Source organism: Pelobates fuscus, chromosome 7 (genome assembly GCF_036172605.1).
Source record: "Pelobates fuscus isolate aPelFus1 chromosome 7, aPelFus1.pri, whole genome shotgun sequence".
Taxonomy (NCBI): domain Eukaryota; kingdom Metazoa; phylum Chordata; class Amphibia; order Anura; family Pelobatidae; genus Pelobates; species Pelobates fuscus.
Window position 1 is genome coordinate 48,712,498 of NC_086323.1, and position 24,816 is coordinate 48,737,313.

Here is a 24,816-nt window from a genome sequence, read left to right on the forward strand (position 1 = left end):
GGGCGGGAGGGGGTCCCTGAGGGGAGGGGCACCCTCTGGGCACTCTAGTGCCAGGAAAACGAGTATGTTTTCCTGGCACTAGAGTGGTCCTTTAAACTCAGTTTTGCCATTCTGATTTATTTTTGCTAAAATTTGGTGTTGAACCAATAACTGATATTATTCTGCAGTATGTAGCATTCTGATACTGCAGGAGAAAAGTCTGCTAATTAAATAGTTCCATCAGGTTTCCTGTGACATGAATGTTTTATGCAACATATGCCAGTGTTATGAATATATAACAATAACAGAGAAAGTTTTTAAGTGGTTTCTCTCTGACAAGTTTATTGATTTGAAGTGTTCATGGTGCCTGGAGTCTGTATGTGCAGCTATGAAATGCTTCACATAATAAGTTTAACTCCTTTGATGCTGGAGGTATAGCCAACTCTTGCAGCATCATTGGGCCAGCATTAGCCAGCCTGAAACATGAGTTTTGGACTGACTAATGTCATTTTTTTGTTTTTTGCTATGCACAGAATGTAAATTAATTTGTTGAGAGTGGCCAGTTAACGTTATCCACCAATGAATGAGCGGCAAGATCGGCATTTGGCTTCTGCAGCTCTATATAGGAGATAAATGTGGTTCAGCTGCCATTGTGGGACTATTGGAGCCCAGCAGGACCAGGTAAGAGGGCAAACCATTGGCAGATGGTTTACCTCTTTACCTGGGAACAGTACCTGGGTACTCTTACCATCAGCATCACTACAGTGAGTTGTAGTGGTTATGATTATTGGAAAGCCCTTTAACCTCCAAGCAGGGCTACTATCATAAATATTGGGGCCCCCTACACAGCTCAAAGTCTGGCTTCTCGGGGTCCAACCCCTGATTCCACCCACAGGGCCCAATCTTACTCAGCCCACAAGGATGTGTGTATTGTGGATGTAGTGTGTGTATAGTGTGTATAGTGAATGCAGAGTGTGTGTTTGTGCAGTGGATGCATTGTGTGTTTGTGTAGTGAATGATATGTGTTGGAGAGAAAGATGCTGCTTGTAGCTAAAGATGGCGTTTGCTATACACTATACACGCAGCTTGGGCACATATATATAGTGATAATTGCTATATATATATGTGTAAATTGGGAACGAGGGGCCTAGGTCCAATGGGTCGCTCGGGCCTCGTACCGCAGTTTGGCTGCACGCCCCTGATGTCGGCCCTGAATCCAAGTACCATAACCACTAAAATCCACTGTAGTGGTTATGGTGCCAGGAATGCCCTGCCACCATCTCATAATAACATGTCAAACTGGGTTCTGTGTCCAGCCACACCCCCTGTTTCTCCAGCAAGAAAATCAAAATTGTTCCATCATGCAAATGAAGGCCATAGAAACATAGAAACATAGAAACATAGAATGTGACGGCAGATAAGAACCATTCGGCCCATCTAGTCTGCCCAGTTTTCTAAATACTTTCATTAGTCCCTGGCCTTATCTTATAGTTAGGATAGCCTTATGCCTATCCCACGCATGCTTAAACTCCTTTACTGTGTTAACCTCTACCACTTCAGCTGGAAGGCTATTCCATGCATCCACTACCCTCTCAGTAAAGTAATACTTCCTGATATTATTTTTAAACCTTTGTCCCTCTAATTTAAGACTATGTCCTCTTGTTGTGGTAGTTTTTCTTCTTTTAAATATAGTCTCCTCCTTTACTGTGTTGATTCCCTTTATGTATTTAAATGTTTCTATCATATCCCCCCTGTCTCGTCTTTCCTCCATGCTATACATGTTAAGATCCTTTAACCTTTCCTGGTAAGTTTTATCCTGCAATCCATGAACCAGTTTAGTAGCCCTTCTTTGAACTCTCTCTAAGGTATCAATATCCTTCTGAAGATAGGGTCTCCAGAACTGTGTACAGTACTCCAAGTGAGGTCTCACCAGTGTTCTGTACAATGGCATGAGCACTTCCCTCTTTCTACTGCTAATACCTCTCCCTATACAACCAAGCATTCTGCTAGCATTTCCTGCTGCTCTATTACATTGTCTGCCTACCTTTAAGTCATCAGAAATAATCACCCCTAAATCCCTTTCCTCAGATGTTGAGGTTAGGACTCTATCAAATATTCTGTACTCTGCCCTTGGGTTTTTACGTCCAAGATGCATTATCTTGCACTTATCCACATTAAATGTCAGTTGCCACAACTCTGACCATTTTTCTAGTCTACCTAAATCATTTTCCATTTGGCTTATGCATTGGCCAATGAGTGTGGTCCTGCCTGGGCTATACTTTATTCCACGTAGACATCCGATTTCTCTTGCAGGAGAAGATTGGATGCTGAGAATGTAACTGCGGGACCCAGATATGGGCTGATTGGTTATGGTACTTTGTTTCTGTGGAGCCTCGTATGGCACATTCGTGCTGCAAGCTGATTTGCTATACAGCTCCTGTATTCCCAGTGCCCACTCTCAGTCTTAGGGTTAGTCCATAAAGTATAAATTGTTTGGAATTCAAAGTGAATTTTAAACTTTAGGCCATTTTACTTTACCTAATTATTAACCATGTTTACTACCTCTACCTTTTTTATGGAAGATGTGGAGCTAGGTTCACAGACACTAAATTGTGAAATGCTCGGAATTCAAAATGAATTTCAAATATCAGGCCAATATTGCCAAACTAGACAAATTCTCCAAGTCAGTTATATTTCCAGCTTGGCAAGTTTGGCCTGATATTTGAAATTCATTTTGAATTCCGAGCATTTCACAATTTAGTGTCTGTGAACCTAGCTCCACATCTTCCATAAAAAAGGTAGAGGTAGTAAACATGGTTAATAATTAGGTAAAGCAAAATGTGGTAAATATGGAACAGTTTCCTTGATTTTCTTTGTCTAAATTGTGCACAATTTTTGGGAATACTAATTTAAAGGAATACTTCAAACACATAAAGCATTTCAGCTTTAGAGTACTGTTTTTTGTGTGTCAATTTAAACTAATAAAAGTGTCAATTTCTAACAATCCTTCTGTCTAACGCTGAGAAGAGTATTCAACAAAGCGAGAATTGTCAGGAATTCAAATTTTACACCAAAATAGCCAAGCTGGAAGAATTCTAGATTTTTCTAATTCAGCAGTTTTTTGTCTTAAATTTTAAATTCACTTTGAATTCTCGGCGTTCTTCCTTTAGTAAATAGCCTTGTCAGAGATATTTACTAAAGTGAGAATTAAAAGTTAATTCCAAATTTAAAGTAAAAAAAAAAAGCAGAACAGGAAAATTTCTCATGTCAGCTAGGTTTTCATTTTGGCTACTCTGGACTACAGTTTCTACAATTCTTAATTTCTTAATTTAGCTCTTAGACTGTGCAACCCATTTGTGCAAGTTCCACTTTGAAGGCACACTTCAAGCATCTTAACCACTTCAGCTGGCCCTTCCAATGCATGCAAGAGCAAGATTTTAACCTCTGTCTGCAGTGAGCGCTGACGACAGCAGTAAAATATGCACAGAGAGGACACTAGACAGCCCGGAACAGTGTTCTGGGCAGCCAATGTTACACGTGCTGGGGGTGCAACACGCTTCCAGCACAAAAGGTGCATATTTCTCTGTATTGCGCAGTGTTTCAAGCCAAAACACTGCATATACATATTCCTTATACCATCACCACTTCAAAGCACTGGAGTGGTCATGGTGGTTGGAGTAACCCGTTAAATTTGCAGTTTAGTGAATAATTGTTAGAGTTCAACTGGGTTTTATTATTTGGGGAGGGGGATGCAAACCTATGAATTGCATTCATGTTCACTGACTACAGCTACTACGTTAAGACCTCAAACAGCAAGACACATTATTACTCTTTACAGCATCTTGTTTTAAATAAGAACCAGTTTCCATATATAGGGGGGCAATGTAATTTAATAGGTAAGAAAAGTTAAACGTGTCAATAAAGTGCTCACAGAAATGATAAAAAAACAAAATGAAAATCACTATAACCAAAAAAATGGTGACCATTCACCCCTTACTGGCGACAACAGGCAGCACATGTTTGACGTTGCTGGCGGGGGTGGGGTCCAGTTTAGCTGACGTCACGTCCGTTGGAATGAGTATATAAGCTGCTGTCGAAGCGTTCATCGTTCCTCTTTACCGCGTCCTCCAGCAGCGTCTCAGGTTGGTCTCTAATATTTTGTTTTTGCTTTTCAAGTTTTTCGGAACTGGCGATCAATATTGTAATATTTCTCCTTCCATATGAATAGTCTGTCTGATGGGCCCCTGTTTTTATAGATAAAGGCTTTTGTGTGTCAGGATGGAGGTGGATTGTGCCAGGCCTGGCAGCCATCTGAATCCTTTCATATTCCAATAACACTCATCAGGCTATCTGCATTATAATGTATAACCAACAGCAATTGTTTTATCATTTATTATGCTAAAAAGCCCCTTTATTGTGAATCTCTAGTGGGATTTTCTGCATGCTGGCCCAGGACCTTGCTTCAAGGTTTGAGCAAGCTTTATAAGTTCTAATATATTCTGTGTATATTGGAGTGCAACTGGCCTCCTCACTGCCTAGAAATGACGAAAATTATGTTGGTAGGGACATCTGAGATACATTGATGAATACCAACGTCTCTGATCTGGCTAAACTGATTTTTGAGGTTTCTCATTCTTTTAAAGCAAGGTTTTTTTTCCCCAGGATGCTTCTTAATGACTGGGGTTTTTATACTAAAGTGTTGTTGCTGGGTGTGAAACCTGACTTTCAAATGTTATGTCTCTAAATAGCCCAACTGAGAACCACATTGACCAGGATAACTCCTATAATTCAGATATTTTCTGCCTTTTTTATGTTTGCATTGTAGTAAATTATTTTTCTTTTTTAAACTGGCAATATATTTCCTGCTAGAATGTTGCTTTACTATGAGCCTTGCATTCATAGAATGGCATCAGCATGCTAGTGAAGGCTTGGTTCATTCTCATTGTAGTCTTGTCTGCACATACACATTTGCTGCCTGAGGTGTACACATAAGCCAGTGGCTTGTAGCAAGCTCAGAACATAAGCTCCAGGCTGTCTGTAGTCTACTCTCTACATGCTTCTTGCACAGTGGGATCTGCATGTCCGCACAGCCAGTAGTAGAGAACCTTGTGCATAAGGCCACATCCAGGTAAATGTGCAAGATGGCTTACCCAATTACTGGTGAATGGTATTAAGCTACTCCTTGCATCATTGCCAGACTGTAGTGGTTATACTTGTGAGTAACCCTGATGTTTGTACTATTTCTCTGGAAGTAGGCTTCTCAGAGTGGTGTTTGCAAATATGACCTGATGTCTAAAATCTAACTTTGTTCAAAATTTCTCTTATAGGAATATATGGATAAAATGAACCTAACCAGTAAGGTAAGCTTTTCTAATCTTACTAGTTGTCTCAAAGTACTTGTCTGTGTTCACTCCCATTAGGGTTATTGCAGGCACCAAAACTTCAGCTTAAAGATGGTTGGTGGGTAGACCATGCCCTTGCAGGCTTGCTGCTCAATTCTCTGCCATTTAGCAGTTAAATCATTGTCTAATATTTCAACTTCCTTTAGTGCAATTTCTATTAAAATTAGAATTTAATTCCTTTTCTGTTAATAGCCTGCAAGACAATTCAATCAGTGCAGAAGGTTAAGGGAAAACTGATCACCATAACTTAATTTAAATGAATCAGTAGTTATTCAATCAGGTGTCTCTCCCCTGTAGTATCCACACTTCCTAAAATTTAAAGGGACACTATGTTCACCAGAACTACAGCTTATTGAATTTGTTCTGGGGAGTAGAATCCTTACCATTTCAGAGAAAATGCAGTGTTTACATTACAGCTTAGTGATTACTTCACTGGCCACTCATTAGATAGCTGCTAGAGATCCTTCCTGGGTCATGGCTGCCTAAAATGCAACCAAACATTCAGTATCTCCTCCCTCTGCCTACAGACACTGAACTTTCCTCATAGAGATTCAATGATTCAGTTCATATCTATGAGGAGATGGTGATTGGCCAGGGCAGTGTTTGACTTGTGCTGGCTCTGCCCCTGATCTGCCTCCTTGTCAGTCTCTGCCAATCCTAAGGAAAAGCACTGTTTGGCTTAGGCTACCACGTCTGAATTCAGCAGACTTCTTGCAGGTCTGAGGCAGACAAGGCAGAGCCAGCAGCTTCAGGCTTGAATAAAAGTAAGATTTTTCCTATTTTTAGGAAGGCATGAGGGGCCCAGGGGGGCTAGATGATGGCGTTAACCCTATAGGGTCAGAAATACATGTTTGTGTTCCTTTAATATCAGAAGCTGGATTCTGTTGAACTTCAGATCTGGTGCTGGAGGCAGCCTTTGGGGTTAAAAAATTTAAAACGTTTAACAGCTGAAAGTGAGAAGGCACCCATGGGCCTCCTAGCACCATATAACCTCAACCAATTTAGTTATGGTGAAAAGTGTATTTAAGTTTTAATGTAGTCTGTCGTAGCTTAAGTAGGTGTGACGGACTATTTTATTTATTTTTTTTAAATAGAAAAGTGCACAATGAGACTGTAGGGGCATGGTTATACAGTAAAACCACTTGTTTTGATGCTTATGATATACCTCTAAATTCATGATTTGCCAAGTCCTTCACTACATTAAACATGTATTCAGGAACATCTGCCTGGCAAACTGCTCTAAGGAACTAATGCTTTTAATGGAGTTGCACATGTTTTACTAATGCCACAATGATGACACTTATTTGCTACTCTTGACTGACTGAATGACGAGAAAGCGGACCACCAAGTCTTGTTCTGAGGCATGTCAATGCTGGCATAAATTTGCCACTAAATAAAACATTATCTCAACTTTGCTTTCCTTTTCCTCCCCAGGTGTTCATTCCCACTCTCTACGGCTTGCATGTCCAGTCTCAGGATTACAGGTGAGTTTTGATAATGGTGGTAGCTGCAAAATAGTGCAATCCTAAAAACAATCCTTTAGACTTGTACTGCGTGATGATTTGAATTTATCAATGGGAATCTCTCTGAAAAAGGATGAGGGAGAACTTCATACTGACTTGGTACATAGAACTAAAGGAACACTCAAGGTACCATAAACACTACAAGCTGCTGTGCCCTGTGCTGCCAGGAGTGCCCTTGTGTAACAATGGTAGACTGTCAAATTCTACTAAAACCGTTTTGACAACTTGCCTGTGGCTGCATCTGGTCTTCTTAAGCAGAAGCTTGATGTCTTTGTAGAGAAAAGTAGGACTGCACTTGTCTGGTGCTCTAGGTCAACAATCAGTCCTGTGTTTCCCTGCTGTGCTGTACAGAGCAATCCAGTTGCAGGAAGTGCTGATGTCTGTCTGGAAGACCCAGATAAACTATCAAGCTGTACTAAAATGTCTTGTCAGGACATTCCAGGCACCCTGGGGCACAACAGTCTGTATTGGTAATGGTGTTTGGAATATTGATCTAATGCTTACAGTGGACTGATTTTTTATATTTGTTTTCTTAGGTGTGCAACTCTCGGTGATGCCTAGAAACATGGCACCAGGTTTGTAGTCTTTTTACATATTCTTTTTGGATCTGTTACATTAACAGTCGTTAATTACCATTAACTTCACAATCAGGTCTAATACAAATTGCCCTGTGACACAAGGATGATAACATAGTTCAGCTGATACCAACTGATGAACGGAGCTTGTCTTTCGCTCCTATCTGAGATGTCACAGTGCTAGAAATTTTTAATTTTATATGTTGTATCCATGATTCTAACATAAAGATCTCTTACAGATGCAAGGTGAAAAATGGATGACCATATGAAAGCACATCAAAAAAAGTGTGTATTTTAAATTTTCTAACCAAATTCTTATCTGTCTAGTTTAGGATTTGCTAGACATGCAATTTTAATCTACTCCCCACTTAGTCTCTCTAACTAATGAAATGCTTATACTAGTCGAATACTATCCTTACCATGTCATTTTACCCCACTCCCTCTAGCATGTAAGCTCATTGAGCACCCTCAACCCCTCTGTTCCTGTGTCTCCAACTTGTCTGGTTAAAACTACATGTCTGTTCATCCGCCATTGTAAAGCGCTGCGGAATTTGACAGCGCTTTATAAATATCATAATGACGAGAAAGCGGACCACCCAGTCTTGTTCTTGGGCATAAATTGGCCACTAAATAAAACATTATCCCAACTTTGCTTTCCTTTTCCTCCCCCAGGTTCTCATTACCACTCTCTACAGCTTCCATGTCCAGTCTCAGAATTACAGGTGAGTTTTGATAATGGTGGTAGCTGCAAAATACATAGTGCAATCCTTTAGACTTGTACTGCGTGATGATTTGAATTTATCAATGGGAATCTCTCTGAAAAAGGATGAGGGAGAACTTCATACTGACTTGGTACATAGAACTAAAGGAACACTCAAGGTACCATAAGCACTACAAGCCGTTGTGCCCTGTGCTGCCAGGAGTGCCCTTGTGTAACAATGGTAGACTGTCAAATTCTACTAAAACCGTTTTGACAACTTGCCTGTGGCTGCATCTGGTCTTCTTAAGCAGAAGCTTGATGTCTTTGTAGAGAAAAGTAGGACTGCACTTGTCTGGTGCTCTAGGTCAACAATCAGTCCTGTGTTTCCCTGCTGTGCTGTACAGAGCAATCCAGTTGCAGGAAGTGCTGATGTCTGTCTGGAAGACCCAGATAAACTATCAAGCTGTACTAAAATGTCTTGTCAGGACATTCCAGGCACCCTGGGGCACAACAGTCTGTATTGGTAATGGTGTTTGGAATATTGATCTAATGCTTACAGTGGACTGATTTTTTATATTTGTTTTCTTAGGTGTGCAACTCTCGGTGATGCCTAGAAACATGGCACCAGGTTTGTAGTCTTTTTACCTATATTATTTTTGGATCTGTTACATCAACAGTTGTTTACCATTAACTTCACAATCAGGTCTAATACAAATTGCCCTGTGACACAAGGATGATAACATAGTTCAGCTGATACCAACTGATGAACAGAGCTTGTCTTTCGCTCCTATCTGAGATGTCACAGTGCTAGAAATGTTTAATTTTATATATTGTATCCATGATTCTAACATAAAGATCTCTTACAGATGCAAGGCAAAATGGATGACCGGATGAAAGCACATCAATAAAATGTATGTATTTTTTTAGTTTTCTAACCAAATTCTTATCTGTCTAGTTTAGGATTTGCTAGACATGCAATTTTAATCTACTCCCCACTTAGTCTCCAAAACAAATGCTTATACTGTTCAAGGTTCACTGCTACTTCAAATAGTGCAGATGACCCCATCTTATCTACCAATAAACCTGTATGATGATTAACAAACAGACTTGACATTTCCATGGAGGTCTGTAATTAGCTCTATCTGATTCTGGGTTAAAAGTTGCTGCTCTGATAAGTTGAATTGTGTCAACCATAACTTAAAATCTATTTCTATTTTAGTGACCTGAACTGCAACCATTACACCCTGACTAGTAAGTTACTTCTCATTGCTTGATCTCGCTATAAAAAAATCAGACATACAGGAATAGAAAATAGAGGCCAGAATATCTACATTTTCTTAGTTCGCCTATTGCATGGTGCTATAGAATACTAATAGTTTTGTGTTAATAAAACAAAATTAAATACAGCACTGGGAAACTTGCCCAACATAAACATTGACACTAGAAGTGTAGCAGAAACCCACTAACTAGTTGCCTTAGTGCTAATCGGTTTTTGGTCTGACACAACCTCATTGGCTTAGAATGATGCTTCAAATGTCTGACCTGAATTCAATGTGGACTCCACTAAATACTGACTTGATCCATAGAGGTTGTATGTATGTTATTGTGAAATGCATACTGTTCTGGTATTCTAACCTAACACTTACATGCTTTTTCTTTTGTAGGTGCAGAAGTAACTGGAAATTGCATGGTACGTCTCACTATAGAAGTGTGGTCTTGCTTCACGATATTGTGAACCAGTTTCTTGGTACAAAATAAAATTTTGATGGACTATATCCGATGGCTGTTCAGACTTTCTAGCTAACAAATAGGCTAGAATTTTATATTAATTTTGAATGTCCAATTTAGCTGTAAAAATGAACTTCTTAAAGTGCAATCTTAAGAACTTGGCAATGTAATGCTGGTGGCCATTGATGAAAATGATTCTGCCATATGAGTAAAACTGATTATACTCCAACCGTTCCACTTTTTTCTGAGGTACCCAGCCTAAATATAACTGCACTTAAAGGAGCTATGATAGTAACTTATTTATGGTAATAGATTTTCTAAAAGGAGATCTGACTATGCTGCTTGCCATTCTAAAGTCTGCCAAAGCATCATATGAAATTGTCACTCTTAAACATGAGTGATACCTGGTGTAATGACTTCTATGCATTAACATACTCTCTCCTTGCAGGTTGTGAATGGCTTGTTTCTGCAAATTGGTAAGTAAAGTCTGTCACTATATTAAAGTTTAGATCTCTGAATCTGGAATCTTTAATGAAAAGCACAAGGGCAGATCTTCTTAGAAATGCCCATTGCAGGCAAGAAATTAGTTCAATGCCTTAAACTGGCTTTTAAAAATAGCTAGATGACATGGTAGAACAAGCAATGCTCATTTTAATCTTCCCCTGCTTGGCATCATGACGGAGCATGCATCTTAACAGAGCATATACTGATATCAAAGATGGCACTTCAGGCGTTTTAACCTTGACTAGTATGCAGCATGCATGGTGCACTTCTAGGAAGCTCTGCCCTTAGTCAGAACGCTAAAGTGCCTGCCTATGATGTTTTCAAGAGTAGTGGACAGAATTGATTTCTGACAATTTTTATTAACACTGAGGCTTTGCACTTGACCCAGTACTAGAAGGCCCAATATTGGCATTCTTGGACAGATTATTTAAATTATGTGCTTCTTTGCTCCATATATTAACTAAATTATTACCTTTTTAAAGGTGAACCAGTCTGCTGGACTGAAGCAAAACAAAGCCTCTGGAATAACCAGGCTACACTCCAAACCTTGCTGGGACATGTGAAACTTTCTGAGGGCTTCAATAACACTGGTAAGAATGTGACCTGCTTCTGGTAGCAGACAAGGATACATGATGAATCCATAGTTCAGCTGATTTTACTGTGATGAACAGTCTTTCGCTCCTATCTGATGCATCCTTGTCTGTTTACACTTTGTCTTGATATTTGATTTTGACAGTTTGTATAATATGCATTTATTTTGTTTTACAGATGGCTGTCTTACACCACTTTACATTTAAAATGCCACTTTAAGGTAAGACCACATATCCTCAGTTATAGTAGTCTTGTATCTTGCATTAAGCTGCTCATGCAACCAATGATGAAAACGATTCTGCCATATGAATCCTGATTTCACTCTTTACCGTTCCACTTTATTCTGAGGTTGCATGAGGTTTGGATATTGCATTGAAATGATCTACCTTGAATTTTCAAATGGTTAAATACATTATCTGCTAGAACACCGTTGGTGATAGCTGTTGGATACCCAGATACTAACTTGTCTTATGGTTTTGTCTTGCAAGTAGATCAGAGACAAGCGGCCAGGCTGAAGTTGGAATTACAATTGGCTGAGCCATGAATATTCTTGGCCCCTTTGTGATAACATGGATTTTGGCACATCTCTCTATCAGTTGTCTGAATTAGGTAAGTAGACTGTCTACCCTATATGTAACTTGGGGTACATGATGACATCTACTTTGAACTCTCTCACTGAGATTCAGATGAAAACAAAAGTACTGATCCCCTAGTACATTGAGCAGCTTCCACTGTATTTCAACACAAACTTCTTTTTATTTTTAAATATTCTTTTCCCCACAGATCTGAGACTTCATATTCAAGGTGATCTCCAAAAGCAACTGACCATTTCATGTAAAGAGAACTGGTGTTAAGCAGTGACTAGGACAATTCTCAATTTGTAATGTTTCCCTGAAGAGGTTAAAATATCTCTGCTTCATGGCTTGTGTGCAAAGTAATGCTCTTTGCAAAGCTGTCCTGACTTGTGTAATGCTGAATTAAATAAAGCTTGCTAGAATTCAAATGTAATCTTGTCTTAATGTGTCCTTTCTGATACTGATCAGTGGCATTAGCCATCCTAAAATCTAGAAATAATAAAACTGGCTGCATGTCTGCATCATTAAACCACCTTATGTTGTGTAGCTCAAGCTTTGAATAACTAGAGTAACCAATTCCTCTAAAACTACAGGACTTGTACAGGCAGGTACAATGTGGCTCTACCAATTGGGCCTAGCATTCTAGTCTGACGTATGGTATCCTCCAAAACAATATACTACACACCTGAACCAACGCATCCACAGTACAAGACCGCATGCCTATAGATGCATTGATTTGGGAAGCAATAGCAACGAGAGTTCTGTCTCCACTCGCTGATATTGAGTTGTGTCAATACTCTGCTCCTGAAAGTCTTTGATTACCTAATGTACAGAATTGGTGTCTGGCTGTCAGAGCGAGCACATGTGCTGCAGGGACTTGCATCTGCCTCCCTGCACTTCCAGGTTCATTGTGAAGTGCAGGGAGATGTATCAGTGATGATCCTGCTTCCTGTAAAAAGTTAAATTAAAATCCCACCCCTTTAAAATAAAAAGTAACCCCTTCCCTGCCAGCTGATTACTAATTAGTGATCAGCAGGGTATACGTTTTACTTTAAGGGTCAACTTATTTTTTGTACACAGCTAGCTGGGGTGAGTTGAAGTTAGTGGGGAATTTGGTGTTAGGCTAGCGGTTAACGTAAAGTTACAAAACACTTTACAGTGAAAATCCCACCATCCCTTACCTGCCAGTTTACCTACAATCTGTAAAATACAGATCACCGTATACTGTGATCCCTTTAAAAAAAAAACCAATTAAATGCATTAATTTTAAAATGATTTGCTTGCTGGGGTGGGAGTTTTGGGGAATGTACCGTTAGTTTTGCTTACTGCTAGTTAGGGATTAACAGTAAATTTATACAAATGTTAAATCTATAAAGTTTAGCAAGAAACTAGTTTTAAAATGAGTAGTTTTATAAACATTTAAAAATGCTCTACCACTACACATGGCATAAACTAGAGACCAGAACATCTAAACTACACCACCAAAATGGAACATTGACACCATGTCTAACTTCAAAGAGAATACTGGCTGTGTCCCAAATGTGCCCCTCGGATGTTCACATATACCTGGCAAAGGTACATAAAGGGGTATTGCTGTACTCAGCCAACATAGCTGAGCAACATATGAAGTATTATACAGTCGTAGCGCAAATATACTGTGCAATCTCTGTCAAAGGCAGAAAAATGCTTACACCTGGTACAAGCTAGCGGAAAAATTATGCCACACGAAGGTTCAAAATATGCCTTTTAAAATACTCGGATGTTATTTAAGAAATGGTATGCTTTTATGGTGTAGTTGTAATATGTAGCCTGCTCAAGTGCTCAAAAGTGGGACATTGACACATCAAAACTCTCCATGAAAATTCACACTTAAAAACCTGAACTTGTTATGTCTTTTTCAGCACTAACTTCACAAAATAATGTCCTAGGATCAGGGGTAGGCAACCTTTGGCATTCCAGATGTTGTGGACTACATCCCCATGATGCTCTTACACCCATAATGCTGGCAAAGCATCATGGGAGGTGTAGTCCAAAACATCTGGAGTGCCGAAGGTTGCCTATGCCTGGTAGGTCATACATGGGGCATATTGTTTTACTCAGACTTTGCTGAGCATAATTTGGGGGGTTTGAATTCAGTGGCACATATGAAATATACAAAATGCCCAGCAAAAATGTAATCCGTATAAAAAAACCAAATGCCCACCCTCAGAGACAGAAATTTAAAAACCAAATGCCCACCCTCAGAGACAGAAATTTAAGGCTCTCAACTAGATGAGCATAACATTTACCACCTATATATTATCTCCATGTTTGCACATATACCACCTATTGGGTCTTTCTCCTTTTGTTTCCCTGTCGGTGTGGAGGTATATCTCAGAGGAAAGGGTGTGTTGCTGCCCAAAGAGCACATAGGCTTACGTACGGAGCCAATATTATATAGGCTCCAGACCATGTGAGTGGTTTCAGTTTTTTTTACTTCCATCACTCATTTTCACCAAAACCATCTACACTGTTTTCTTGGTTTTTTTTTAATCTTTGTTCCCTTCATTGTATGTTTAAAAGCATATTCCTAAATTTAAGACTACATAAAATTGTTGGTTAGTGAACCCCTCACTTTTATTTGTAAAAGCGCTCCACTAGGTGTATTTTACACCACATTTCTATATATTAATTTATAGTTTCACCCATCACCTCTGTAAATAGGTTTTTTTTTTTTTTTTTAATGGATTCCAACCCTGAATGAAAATGTACACGGCCGGAAAAAACAAATTTTGTAAATGGCTTTTTAAAAATGAAAATGTCTAAATGGGTTTCAAAATCAATTTACCTTTCATTGTGAAAGTCTCCCACTAGGCCCACAGAACCCTATGCACACACACCTACTTATACATGATCCCCTATACGTTTCTGGTGGCAGTCGCTTCCTTGTGTTGTGTGCTGGCACCAGAATGCCAGCCAACCCCCCTCCAAATATTTGGGCCTGGTTATAGTCCTGAAACTCCTACACTCATTCAGTATTTCAGCCAGCATCTAATCACTACAACATATATTGGATTGAGCAGCTTTCTACAGGAAAACATAAATCAAATTGTATTTATTTCCCCCTGAATTGTAGCTTCATAGCTCCCAGCCTCCCACCCAGTGATATTGGGTATAATGAGCACTGGGCTATTCACCAAAGTGAACTGTCAGGAGTGATAACTTCCAGTGTAATGCATCCAACCTACAATCTGACCTGGGATTCTATTCATGGAACAATCCTTTCACTGCATGATGCTTGCATATTGGCACACAGCTTGGATTTTATTTTGTGTAAACTCTGAATCTCCAAACATTACATTAATTATAACTTTACTCTCAGAACATCATTTCACCAAAACATGTATTCCCTGCCCAGTGTTCTGTGCTGCAGAGGATTTAGAGGAATTAAAAAAAAAAAAAAAAAAAAAAGTTTTTGGGGTGAGAGCCCCTAACCCCGGTGTGAGAGCAGTGGGTGCTGGTTAGTAATGACTGTTTCTATAATAGTCCCACTTTCTCCCTCAGCTTTCATTGTCTATGGAGGTCACGTGGTTTTAACTCCAAGCCTGGTTGCAGCAGCACAGAACGTTAGCCCCGCCCACATCGACCTGTGCATTTCCTCGTGATCTCTGATCCTCGCTTACTAGTTGCTTTAAAAGGGCGTGGCCACAGCCCAGATGTAACAAAGTGCCGGTGGGCGTGGCTGTAAAAGGGATGTTTAGAGAAAGGAGCGACGTTGCGGAATGTGGCCGATGTGACGTCACTCACCTCGTGGTTATAGAAGTTGCACGCGGGGATTGACTGCCTGTGGGCCAGAGAGAGCTAGAGTGTCTGTCTCCCTGTGTCAGTTTGTCCGTGCTCTCCGTTACCCCCGGCCATGGACCCTGCTCTGCTAGAGGTAAGAGAGGGCCCAGCCAATAACGGGCCACGTGGGGGATCTCACTCCCTGCATGCTGCTGGGTGTAATGTGCTGCCAGTACCGGGGGTAACAGTCTGCAATGGGGACTGCACATGATCTGCCCCCCCCCCCCCCCCCCCCCCATTCAGTACCAGGGGTAACAGTCTGCAAGAGGGACTGCACATGATCTGCCCCCCATTCTGTACTAAGGGGTAACAGACTGCCCCCCCCATTCTGTACTAAGGGGTAACAGACTGCCCCCCCCATTCTGTACTAAGGGGTAACAGACTGCCCCCCCCATTCTGTACTAAGGGGTAACAGACTGCCCCCCCCATTCTGAACTAAGGGGTAACAGACTGCCCCCCCCCATTCTGTACTAAGGGGTAACAGACTGCCCCCCCCCATTCTGTACTAAGGGGTAACAGACTGCCCCCCCCCCATTCTGTACTAAGGGGTAACAGACTGCCCCCCCCCCCATTCTGTACTAAGGGGTAACAGACTGCCCCCCCCATTCTGTACTAAGGGGTAACAGACTGCCCCCCCCATTCTGTACTAAGGGGTAACAGACTGCCCCCCCCCCATTCTGTACTAAGGGGTAACAGACTGCCCCCCCCCATTCTGTACTAAGGGGTAACAGACTGCCCCCCCCATTCTGTACTAAGGGGTAACAGACTGCCCCCCCCCATTCTGTACTAAGGGGTAACAGACTGCCCCCCCCATTCTGTACTAAGGGGTAACAGACTGCCCCCCCCATTCTGTACTAAGGGGTAACAGACTGCCCCCCCCATTCTGTACTAAGGGGTAACAGACTGCCCCCCCCATTCTGTACTAAGGGGTAACAGACTGCCCCCCCCATTCTGTACTAAGGGGTAACAGACTGCCCCCCCCCATTCTGTACTAAGGGGTAACAGACTGCCCCCCCCCATTCTGTACTAAGGGGTAACAGACTGCCCCCCCCCATTCTGTACTAAGGGGTAACAGACTGCCCCCCCCCATTCTGTACTAAGGGGTAACAGACTGCCCCCCCCCATTCTGTACTAAGGGGTAACAGACTGCCCCCCCCCCCCCATTCTGTACTAAGGGGTAACAGACTGCCCCCCCCCCCCATTCTGTACTAAGGGGTAACAGACTGCCCCCCCCCGTTCAGTACTAAGGGGTAACAGACTGCCCCCCCCCGTTCAGTACTAAGGGGTAACAGACTGCCCCCCCGTTCAGTACTAAGGGGTAACAGACTGCCCCCCCGTTCAGTACTAAGGGGTAACAGACTGCCCCCCCGTTCAGTACTAAGGGGTAACAGACTGCCCCCCCGTTCAGTACTAAGGGGTAACAGACTGCCCCCCCGTTCAGTACTAAGGGGTAACAGACTGCCCCCCCGTTCAGTACTAAGGGGTAACAGACTGCCCCCCCGTTCAGTACTAAGGGGTAACAGACTGCCCCCCCGTTCAGTACTAAGGGGTAACAGACTGCCCCCCCGTTCAGTACTAAGGGGTAACAGACTGCCCCCCCGTTCAGTACTAAGGGGTAACAGACTGCCCCCCCGTTCAGTACTAAGGGGTAACAGACTGCCCCCCCGTTCAGTACTAAGGGGTAACAGACTGCCCCCCCGTTCAGTACTAAGGGGTGACTGTCTGGCCCCCCCGTTCAGTACTAAGGGGTGACTGTCTGGCCCCCCCGTTCAGTACTAAGGGGTGACTGTCTGGCCCCCCCGTTCAGTACTAAGGGGTGACTGTCTGGCCCCCCCGTTCAGTACTAAGGGGTGACTGTCTGGCCCCCCCGTTCAGTACTAAGGGGTGACTGTCTGGCCCCCCCGTTCAGTACTAAGGGGTGACTGTCTGGCCCCCCCGTTCAGTACTAAGGGGTGACTGTCTGGCCCCCCCGTTCAGTACTAAGGGGTGACTGTCTGGCCCCCCCGTTCAGTACTAAGGGGTGACTGTCTGGCCCCCCCGTTCAGTACTAAGGGGTGACTGTCTGGCCCCCCCGTTCAGTACTAAGGGGTGACTGTCTGGCCCCCCCGTTCAGTACTAAGGGGTGACTGTCTGGCCCCCCCGTTCAGTACTAAGGGGTGACTGTCTGGCCCCCCCGTTCAGTACTAAGGGGTGACTGTCTGGCCCCCCCGTTCAGTACTAAGGGGTGACTGTCTGGCCCCCCCGTTCAGTACTAAGGGGTGACTGTCTGGCCCCCCCGTTCAGTACTAAGGGGTGACTGTCTGGCCCCCCCGTTCAGTACTAAGGGGTGACTGTCTGGCCCCCCCGTTCAGTACTAAGGGGTGACTGTCTGGCCCCCCCGTTCAGTACTAAGGGGTGACTGTCTGGCCCCCCCGTTCAGTACTAAGGGGTGACTGTCTGGCCCCCCCGTTCAGTACTAAGGGGTGACTGTCTGGCCCCCCCGTTCAGTACTAAGGGGTGACTGTCTGGCCCCCCCGTTCAGTACTAAGGGGTGACTGTCTGGCCCCCCCGTTCAGTACTAAGGGGTGACTGTCTGGCCCCCCCGTTCAGTACTAAGGGGTGACTGTCTGGCCCCCCCGTTCAGTACTAAGGGGTGACTGTCTGGCCCCCCCGTTCAGTACTAAGGGGTGACTGTCTGGCCCCCCCGTTCAGTACTAAGGGGTGACTGTCTGGCCCCCCCCGTTCAGTACTAAGGGGTGACTGTCTGGCCCCCCCGTTCAGTACTAAGGGGTGACTGTCTGGCCCCCCCCGTTCAGTACTAAGGGGTGACTGTCTGGCCCCCCCCGTTCAGTACTAAGGGGTGACTGTCTGGCCCCCCCCGTTCAGTACTAAGGGGTGACTGTCTGGCCCCCCCCGTTCAGTACTAAGGGGTGACTGTCTGGCCCCCCCCGTTCAGTACTAAGGGGTGACTGTCTGGCCCCCCCCGTTCAGTACTAAGGGGTGACTGTCTGGCCCCCCCCGTTCAGTACTAAGGGGTGACTGTCTGGCCCCCCCGTTCAGTACTAAGGGGTGACTGTCTGGCCCCCCCGTTCAGTACTAAGGGGTGACTGTCTGGCCCCCCCGTTCAGTACTAAGGGGTGACTGTCTGGCCCCCCCGTTCAGTACTAAGGGGTGACTGTCTGGCCCCCCCGTTCAGTACTAAGGGGTGACTGTCTGGCCCCCCCGTTCAGTACTAAGGGGTGACTGTCTGGCCCCCCCGTTCAGTACTAAGGGGTGACTGTCTGGCCCCCCCGTTCAGTACTAAGGGGTGACTGTCTGGCCCCCCCGTTCAGTACTAAGGGGTGACTGTCTGGCCCCCCCGTTCAGTACTAAGGGGTGACTGTCTGGCGGCCCCCTCCCATTCTGTACTAAGGGGTGACGGTCTGGCGGCCCCCTCCCATTCTGTACTAAGGGGTGACGGTCTGGCGGCCCCCTCCCATTCTGTACTAAGGGGTGACGGTCTGGCGGCCCCCTCCCATTCTGTACTAAGGGGTGACGGTCTGGCGGCCCCCTCCCATTCTGTACTAAGGGGTGACGGTCTGGCGGCCCCCTCCCATTCTGTACTAAGGGGTGACGGTCTGGCGGCCCCCTCCCATTCTGTACAAAGGGGTGACGGTCTGGCGGCCCCCTCCCATTCTGTACAAAGGGGTGACGGTCTGCCCCCCCCCATTCTGTAAGGGGTACTGGTCTGCAAGGGTGACCTTAGAGGGACTGCCCCATTCGGTACTGGGAGTGATAGTCTGAAAGCGTGATCTCTTTGTGATCAGAAGAGACCCCAAATGAACTGTCTCCGTGTAGCCAGGGGCCCTCTCCTGCAGCTTTTCTACACATCCCAGAATTTTTTTATTTTTTTTTAAATCCGCATTCTAGGTTCTGCTATTTGTTTACCCTTTGGCTACACTGGGAGCAGGGCCGTCTTTAATAATGGTTGGACCATGGGCAAACATTTGCTTGGGCCCCCTGGACCCTGCCTCCCGACTCCCTGGCATGCAATCTGTGTGTTACTAACAGACATACGGACACAAAGACACACTGACACAAACACGGACAGACATACTGATACGCACTCGGACACAAACACACCTACTGACAGACCTACTAAAACACAGACATGTATACAGTACTGACAGACATACTGACACACATACACTGACCAGTTGCTGAGGGTCTGCAAGAATTTTTTTTGGACCACTGATGTAGAATTATTTAAAAATCTTTATTGCACCTGTATTGAATTATTGTACTAACTCCATTTTAATCTCACATAACCTCACATTATGACAGACCCTCCATTTTGTCTACATTACATGACAGAATTTCCTAACAGCATTTAGTATAATGAATAGAGACTGTATTTTCTAAAAAGACATAGCTGACTCCGGAATTATTGAATCTCCAGTAACATGCAACAAAGTATAACCAAGGCCATGAGAACACTGTACTAATGAAATGTTCTATTCATAAAAAGAACCCTGAGCCTGATCACGAGTCTGACATCACTAACTACCCAAAATGGCTAGCCGCCAGATTCCCCCTCCCATCGAGTAAAGACGACATCCCATGATGGGAGGGTGCCCCACTAGTCACTCAAATCCCTGAGCCAATTAATAATATTGATGGGTGGACACTGACATAAGCCACTTAACCCCTTAAGGACCGCTGACGGTTCAGGACCGTCAGCGGTAAAATGTGCGTTTGGACCGCTGACGGTCCTGAACCGTCATAACGGTCAGGGGCTACTTACCTGATCGCCGTCGGTCCCACGGCGGCGATCAGTGCTCCTCCCGGTCCAGTGGGACTGCCTGTCTGCCCGGGCAGTCCCCCCTCGGCAGATCAGGACCCCACGGCCATGTGATCACTCTATCACATGACCGCAATAGGGGTCCATGTGTCTGCCTGCAGGGGGACTGTCTGTGCTGACAGGCAGTCTCCCTGCAAGTGAAAAATCAAAAATAAAGTGTAAAAAAAAAACAATCAGTGTAAAAAAAATATGTGTATATATATATGATATATATACATGTATTATATCTATATATATATAATATATGTATATGTATCATATATATAATGTCATACTAAGTGTATTTTTATATTTATATACGTATATTAATATAAAAATACACTTATATTTATATTACACACGAATATATACAATATATATAATAACTATATATATGGTATATATATATTATTATAAAATACAAATAATATGTTAATAAAAATAAATAACAAAAAATAAAAATAATTTTTAATAATTAAAAAAAAATTATATATATATATATGCAATTTTATTCTAACAATATTTTGATATTGATATATATATATTTATATCAAAATACACTTAGAATGTAATGATATATATATCTATGTATAAATAAATAAATAAAAATAATACGAAATATACATATGTCCACATACATAATTACATAAATAATTTCATAAATATACATGTAGACGTCAAATATATAAATATGTATATATATTAAAATTCTACGTGCATATTTATGTAATATTTTTACCTAATTAAGTAATTTTAATGATTGCAATTTGAGGGACCTGCCTGCCAACCCAGGCCAAAAGTCCAGATAATTTAATTTGCTAGCACTGTGTTTAACCCTGTAACTTTCTATGACACCCTAAATCCTGTACATGGGGGTACTGTTTTACTCGGGAGACTTCGCTGAACACAAATATTAGTGTTTCAAAACAGTAAAACATATCACAGCGATGATATTGTCAGTGAAAGTGACGTTTTTTGCATTTTTCACACACAAACAGCTCTTTCACTGAGGATATTATTGCTGTGATATATTTTACTGTTCTGATACACTAATATTTGTGTTCAGCGAAGTTTACTGAGTATAACAGTACCCCACATGTAGAGGTTTTATAGTGTTTGTGAAAGTTACAGGGTCAAATATAAGGCTTGATTTTACTTTTTTTTTTAATTGAAATTTATCAGATTGGTTAGGTTGCCTTTGAGAGCGTATGGTAGCCAAGGAATGAGAATTAGCCCCATGATGGCATACCATTTGCAAAAGAAGACAACCCAAGGTATTGCAAATGAGGTATGTTCAGCCTTTTTTAGTAGCCACTTAGTCACAAACACCGGCCAAAGTTAGCGTTTTTTGCATTTTTAACACACAAACAAATATAAATGCTAACTTTGGCCAGTGTTTGTGACTAGGTGGCTACTAAAAAAGACTGGACATACCCCATTTTGAATACACTGGGTTGTCTACTTTAAAAAATATGTACATGTTAGGTGTGTTTCGGGGATTTATGACAGATAACGGTGTAACAATGTCACTATTGATACATTTAAAATATATATATATTGAAACCGCAATTTCCTACTTGTATTTATAGGCCTATAACTTGCAAAAAAAAGCAATAAAGCATGTAAACACTGGGTGTTTTTAAACTCGGGACAACATTTTTAATCTATTTAGCAGTTTTTTTCATTAGCTTTTGTAGATAAGTAAAAGATTTTTCAAGTAAAAGTCCAAAAACATGTTTTTTTTTATATTTTTCACCATATTTTATTATTTTTTTTAAATACAATATATGACATAATATAAATACTGGTATGTAAAGAAAGCCCTTCTTGTCGTGAAAATAACAATATATTAACTTGTATGGGAACCGTAAATGAGAGAGCGGAAAATTACAACTAAACACAAACACCACAAAAGTGTTAAAACTGCTCTGGTCCTTAACGTACAAACATCGCAAAAACAGGCCGGTCCTGAAGGGGTTAACATTTAATCCAATTAATGATGTTTATTTGTTATTATCTGATATTCAATGATGTCATTTTGCCTTTAAAAGGGTCTGCATACCCGTTTTCTAACCAGATGCCATTAAATTTTCTGAAGTGCTTTTAACCTGAACTCCATGTGTCAGTGTGAACTTACTTCTGCGTATACGCCATTTAATCATCTCAGATTTGGACAGGAACAGATAGACATTTAAACATCTTTGTTTATTTCTAAATTAATCTACATCACCACCTTTCAGCACAAGGTTGGCCAAAATGTAGATCCCTATCTGTCATACAAGTCCACAATGCTTTGCTAGCTTGGGATCTACAATTTGCCCATCCTTGCAGGGTTGTATTGAGAAATGTGTGTGTTTGAGTGTAAGCATGGTTTTGTTAGGAGTGTGTGAATGTTGGCTTTTAAATGCAGGCGTGCATTTGTGTGGAGTGTTTACACTGCCACACACAGATACAGACACACGCTGCAACAGACCTGCAAATACAGACACAAAGCTGCACCCACTGGTACTAACACACATTGACTCACAGATACACACAGACACCCGTTGGGTAAGTGTGATAGGGTTTGGGAAGTAAGTGTGAGGGTAGGTGAGCATGCCACAGTTGGGGAGTAAGAGTGGCCGGGTTAGGGGTTTGAATGTGAGTGTTTGGGGTTTCTAAGTGATTGGGAGGGTGGCCAGAGGGGAGGAGGGGGAGGCGCTAGTGAGACATGCTGGTCTGGTGCTTGAGGCAGCCTTTGGGGTTATACAATTTAAAAACTGTTTAAAACCTAAAAGTAAGAAGGCACCCATGGGCCTCCTGGCACCATAAAGTCAACTAAGTTGGTTATGGTGAAAAGCATTTTCCTTTAAGATCCAAATGAGAACTTAATGCAGGCTGTCAAAGCCTGAGGAAGTGTGACTTGGACTACAAAAACGTGTGGGTTTTATTTAATTTTTTAAGCTCTTAAATGGCAGTTAAACAATGAGACTGTAGAGGCATGGTTAAACAATAAAACAGCTTCATTAAGCTAACGCTGTTTTGATGCTTATGATGTACCTCTAAATTCATAATTTGTCAAGTCCTTTTGATACATTAAACATGTATTCAGGAACATCTGCATGGCAAACTGCTCTAAGGAACTAGTGCTTTAATGGAGTTGCACATGTTTTACTAATGCCACAATGATGACACTTATTTGCTACTCTTGACTGACTGAATGACGAGAAAGCGGACCACCAAGTCTTGTTCTGAGGCATATCAATGCTGGTATAAATTGGCCACTAAATAAAACATTATCTCAACTTTGCTTTCCTTTTCCTCCCCAGGTGTTCATTCCCACTCTCTACGGCTTGCATGTCCAGTCTCAGAATTACAGGTGAGTTTTGATAATGGTAGTAACTCCAAAATACATAGTGCATTCCTTTAAACTTGTACTACATGATGATTTGAATTTATCAATGGGAATCTCTCTGAAAAAGGATGAGGGAGAACTTCATACTGACTTGGTACATAGAACTAAAAACACTAAAAGTACCATAAACACTACAAGCTGCTGTGCCCTGTGCTGCCCTGTGTGTAACAATGGTAGACTGTCAAATTCTACTAAAACCGTTTTGACAACTTGCCTGTGGCTGCATCTGGTCTTCTTAAGCAGAAGCTTGATGTCTTTGTAGAGAAAAGCAGTACTGCACTTGTCTGGTGCTCTAGGTCAACAATCACTCCTGCATTTCCTGCTAGTGACCAGTTGCAGGAAGTGCTGATGTCTGTCTGGAAGACCCAGATAAACTATCAAGCTGTACTAAAATGTCTTGTCAGGACATTCCAGGCACCCTGGGGCACAGCAGTCTGTATTGGAAATGGTGTTTGGAATATTGATCTAATGCTTACAGTGGACTGATTTTTATCTTTGTTTTCTTAGGTGTGCAACTCGCGATGATGCCTAGAAACTTGGCACCAGGTTTGTAGTTTTTTTACATATATTCTTTGTGCAATAATGGTTCAGTGGTACTGTAAAGGTCTGGGTTTTTTCTGATGGGAAGTGCTAGCTGTGCACATTTGAAAATGGACCTTAACTGTGCCATGGCTACACATGTTGCTTGTAGTTTATTTCCTTGCTTACTGATCTTAAAATCCGATAGTTGGTGTATAACAGATTACCCAATTTGTCTCTTTGGATCTGTTACATTTTTAACACAGTGAAGTTGGCAATTAATGGTAATTAATGACTCTGGTCTGTCATATAAAAGACAAATTGCCCTGTGACACAAGGATGATAACATAGTTCAGCTGATACCAACTGATGAACAGAGCTTGTCTTTCGCTCCTATCTGAGATGTCACAGTGCTAGAAATGTTTAATTTTATATATATTGTATCCATGATTCTAACATAAAGATCTCTTACAGATGCAAGGTGAAAAATGGATGACCATATGAAAGCACATCAAAAAAGTGTGTATTTTTAATTTTCTAACCAAATTCTTATCTGTCTAGTTTAGGATTTGCTAGACATGCAATTTTAATCTACTCCCCACTTAGTCTCTCTAACTAATGAAATGCTTATACTAGTCTAATACTATCCTTACCTTTTTGTCATTTTACCCCACTCCCTCTAGCATGTAAGCTCATTGAGCACCCT

General features: G+C 42.2%; 2 long non-coding RNA genes and 13 other non-coding genes across 16 annotated transcripts; all 15 read left to right on the forward strand.

Annotated features, from left to right (window-relative positions):
- The first annotated feature begins 4,092 nt into the window (after nt 1-4,092).
- Nucleotides 4,093-24,738, forward strand: LOC134569317 (uncharacterized). 2 transcript variants are annotated; one of them, XR_010084081.1, is made up of 10 exons: nt 4,093-4,121; nt 5,307-5,339; nt 6,816-6,865; nt 7,441-7,479; nt 7,719-7,764; nt 8,152-8,201; nt 8,769-8,807; nt 9,046-9,090; nt 9,399-9,430; nt 9,844-9,945. It is a non-coding gene; the product is annotated as an uncharacterized LOC134569317 (long non-coding RNA). The 2 variants fall into 2 exon arrangements; XR_010084082.1 differs by lacking the exons at nt 9,046-9,090; nt 9,399-9,430; nt 9,844-9,945 and adding an exon at nt 24,585-24,738.
- LOC134570016 (small nucleolar RNA SNORD74) lies at nt 4,510-4,590 on the forward strand. Its single transcript, XR_010084670.1, has one exon. It is a non-coding gene; the product is annotated as a small nucleolar RNA SNORD74 (small nucleolar RNA).
- LOC134569998 (small nucleolar RNA SNORD79) lies at nt 6,930-7,006 on the forward strand. The gene has a single exon (XR_010084652.1). It is a non-coding gene; the product is annotated as a small nucleolar RNA SNORD79 (small nucleolar RNA).
- Nucleotides 7,573-7,657, forward strand: LOC134570024 (small nucleolar RNA snR60/Z15/Z230/Z193/J17). The gene has a single exon (XR_010084677.1). It is a non-coding gene; the product is annotated as a small nucleolar RNA snR60/Z15/Z230/Z193/J17 (small nucleolar RNA).
- On the forward strand, nt 8,258-8,334 carry LOC134570000 (small nucleolar RNA SNORD79). Its single transcript, XR_010084654.1, has one exon. It is a non-coding gene; the product is annotated as a small nucleolar RNA SNORD79 (small nucleolar RNA).
- On the forward strand, nt 8,900-8,984 carry LOC134570019 (small nucleolar RNA snR60/Z15/Z230/Z193/J17). The gene has a single exon (XR_010084673.1). It is a non-coding gene; the product is annotated as a small nucleolar RNA snR60/Z15/Z230/Z193/J17 (small nucleolar RNA).
- On the forward strand, nt 9,696-9,757 carry LOC134570044 (small nucleolar RNA SNORD78). The gene has a single exon (XR_010084696.1). It is a non-coding gene; the product is annotated as a small nucleolar RNA SNORD78 (small nucleolar RNA).
- LOC134570013 (small nucleolar RNA SNORD47) lies at nt 10,085-10,159 on the forward strand. Its single transcript, XR_010084667.1, has one exon. It is a non-coding gene; the product is annotated as a small nucleolar RNA SNORD47 (small nucleolar RNA).
- Nucleotides 10,228-11,932, forward strand: LOC134568625 (uncharacterized). Its single transcript, XR_010084044.1, has 4 exons — nt 10,228-11,001; nt 11,180-11,222; nt 11,494-11,611; nt 11,786-11,932. It is a non-coding gene; the product is annotated as an uncharacterized LOC134568625 (long non-coding RNA).
- Nucleotides 10,718-10,784, forward strand: LOC134570049 (small nucleolar RNA SNORD75). Its single transcript, XR_010084701.1, has one exon. It is a non-coding gene; the product is annotated as a small nucleolar RNA SNORD75 (small nucleolar RNA).
- On the forward strand, nt 11,032-11,110 carry LOC134570017 (small nucleolar RNA snR60/Z15/Z230/Z193/J17). Its single transcript, XR_010084671.1, has one exon. It is a non-coding gene; the product is annotated as a small nucleolar RNA snR60/Z15/Z230/Z193/J17 (small nucleolar RNA).
- LOC134570009 (small nucleolar RNA SNORD47) lies at nt 11,281-11,353 on the forward strand. The gene has a single exon (XR_010084663.1). It is a non-coding gene; the product is annotated as a small nucleolar RNA SNORD47 (small nucleolar RNA).
- On the forward strand, nt 11,642-11,714 carry LOC134569994 (small nucleolar RNA SNORD81). The gene has a single exon (XR_010084649.1). It is a non-coding gene; the product is annotated as a small nucleolar RNA SNORD81 (small nucleolar RNA).
- On the forward strand, nt 23,612-23,688 carry LOC134570002 (small nucleolar RNA SNORD79). Its single transcript, XR_010084656.1, has one exon. It is a non-coding gene; the product is annotated as a small nucleolar RNA SNORD79 (small nucleolar RNA).
- LOC134570020 (small nucleolar RNA snR60/Z15/Z230/Z193/J17) lies at nt 24,437-24,521 on the forward strand. Its single transcript, XR_010084674.1, has one exon. It is a non-coding gene; the product is annotated as a small nucleolar RNA snR60/Z15/Z230/Z193/J17 (small nucleolar RNA).
- Nucleotides 24,739-24,816: the final 78 nt, after the last annotated feature.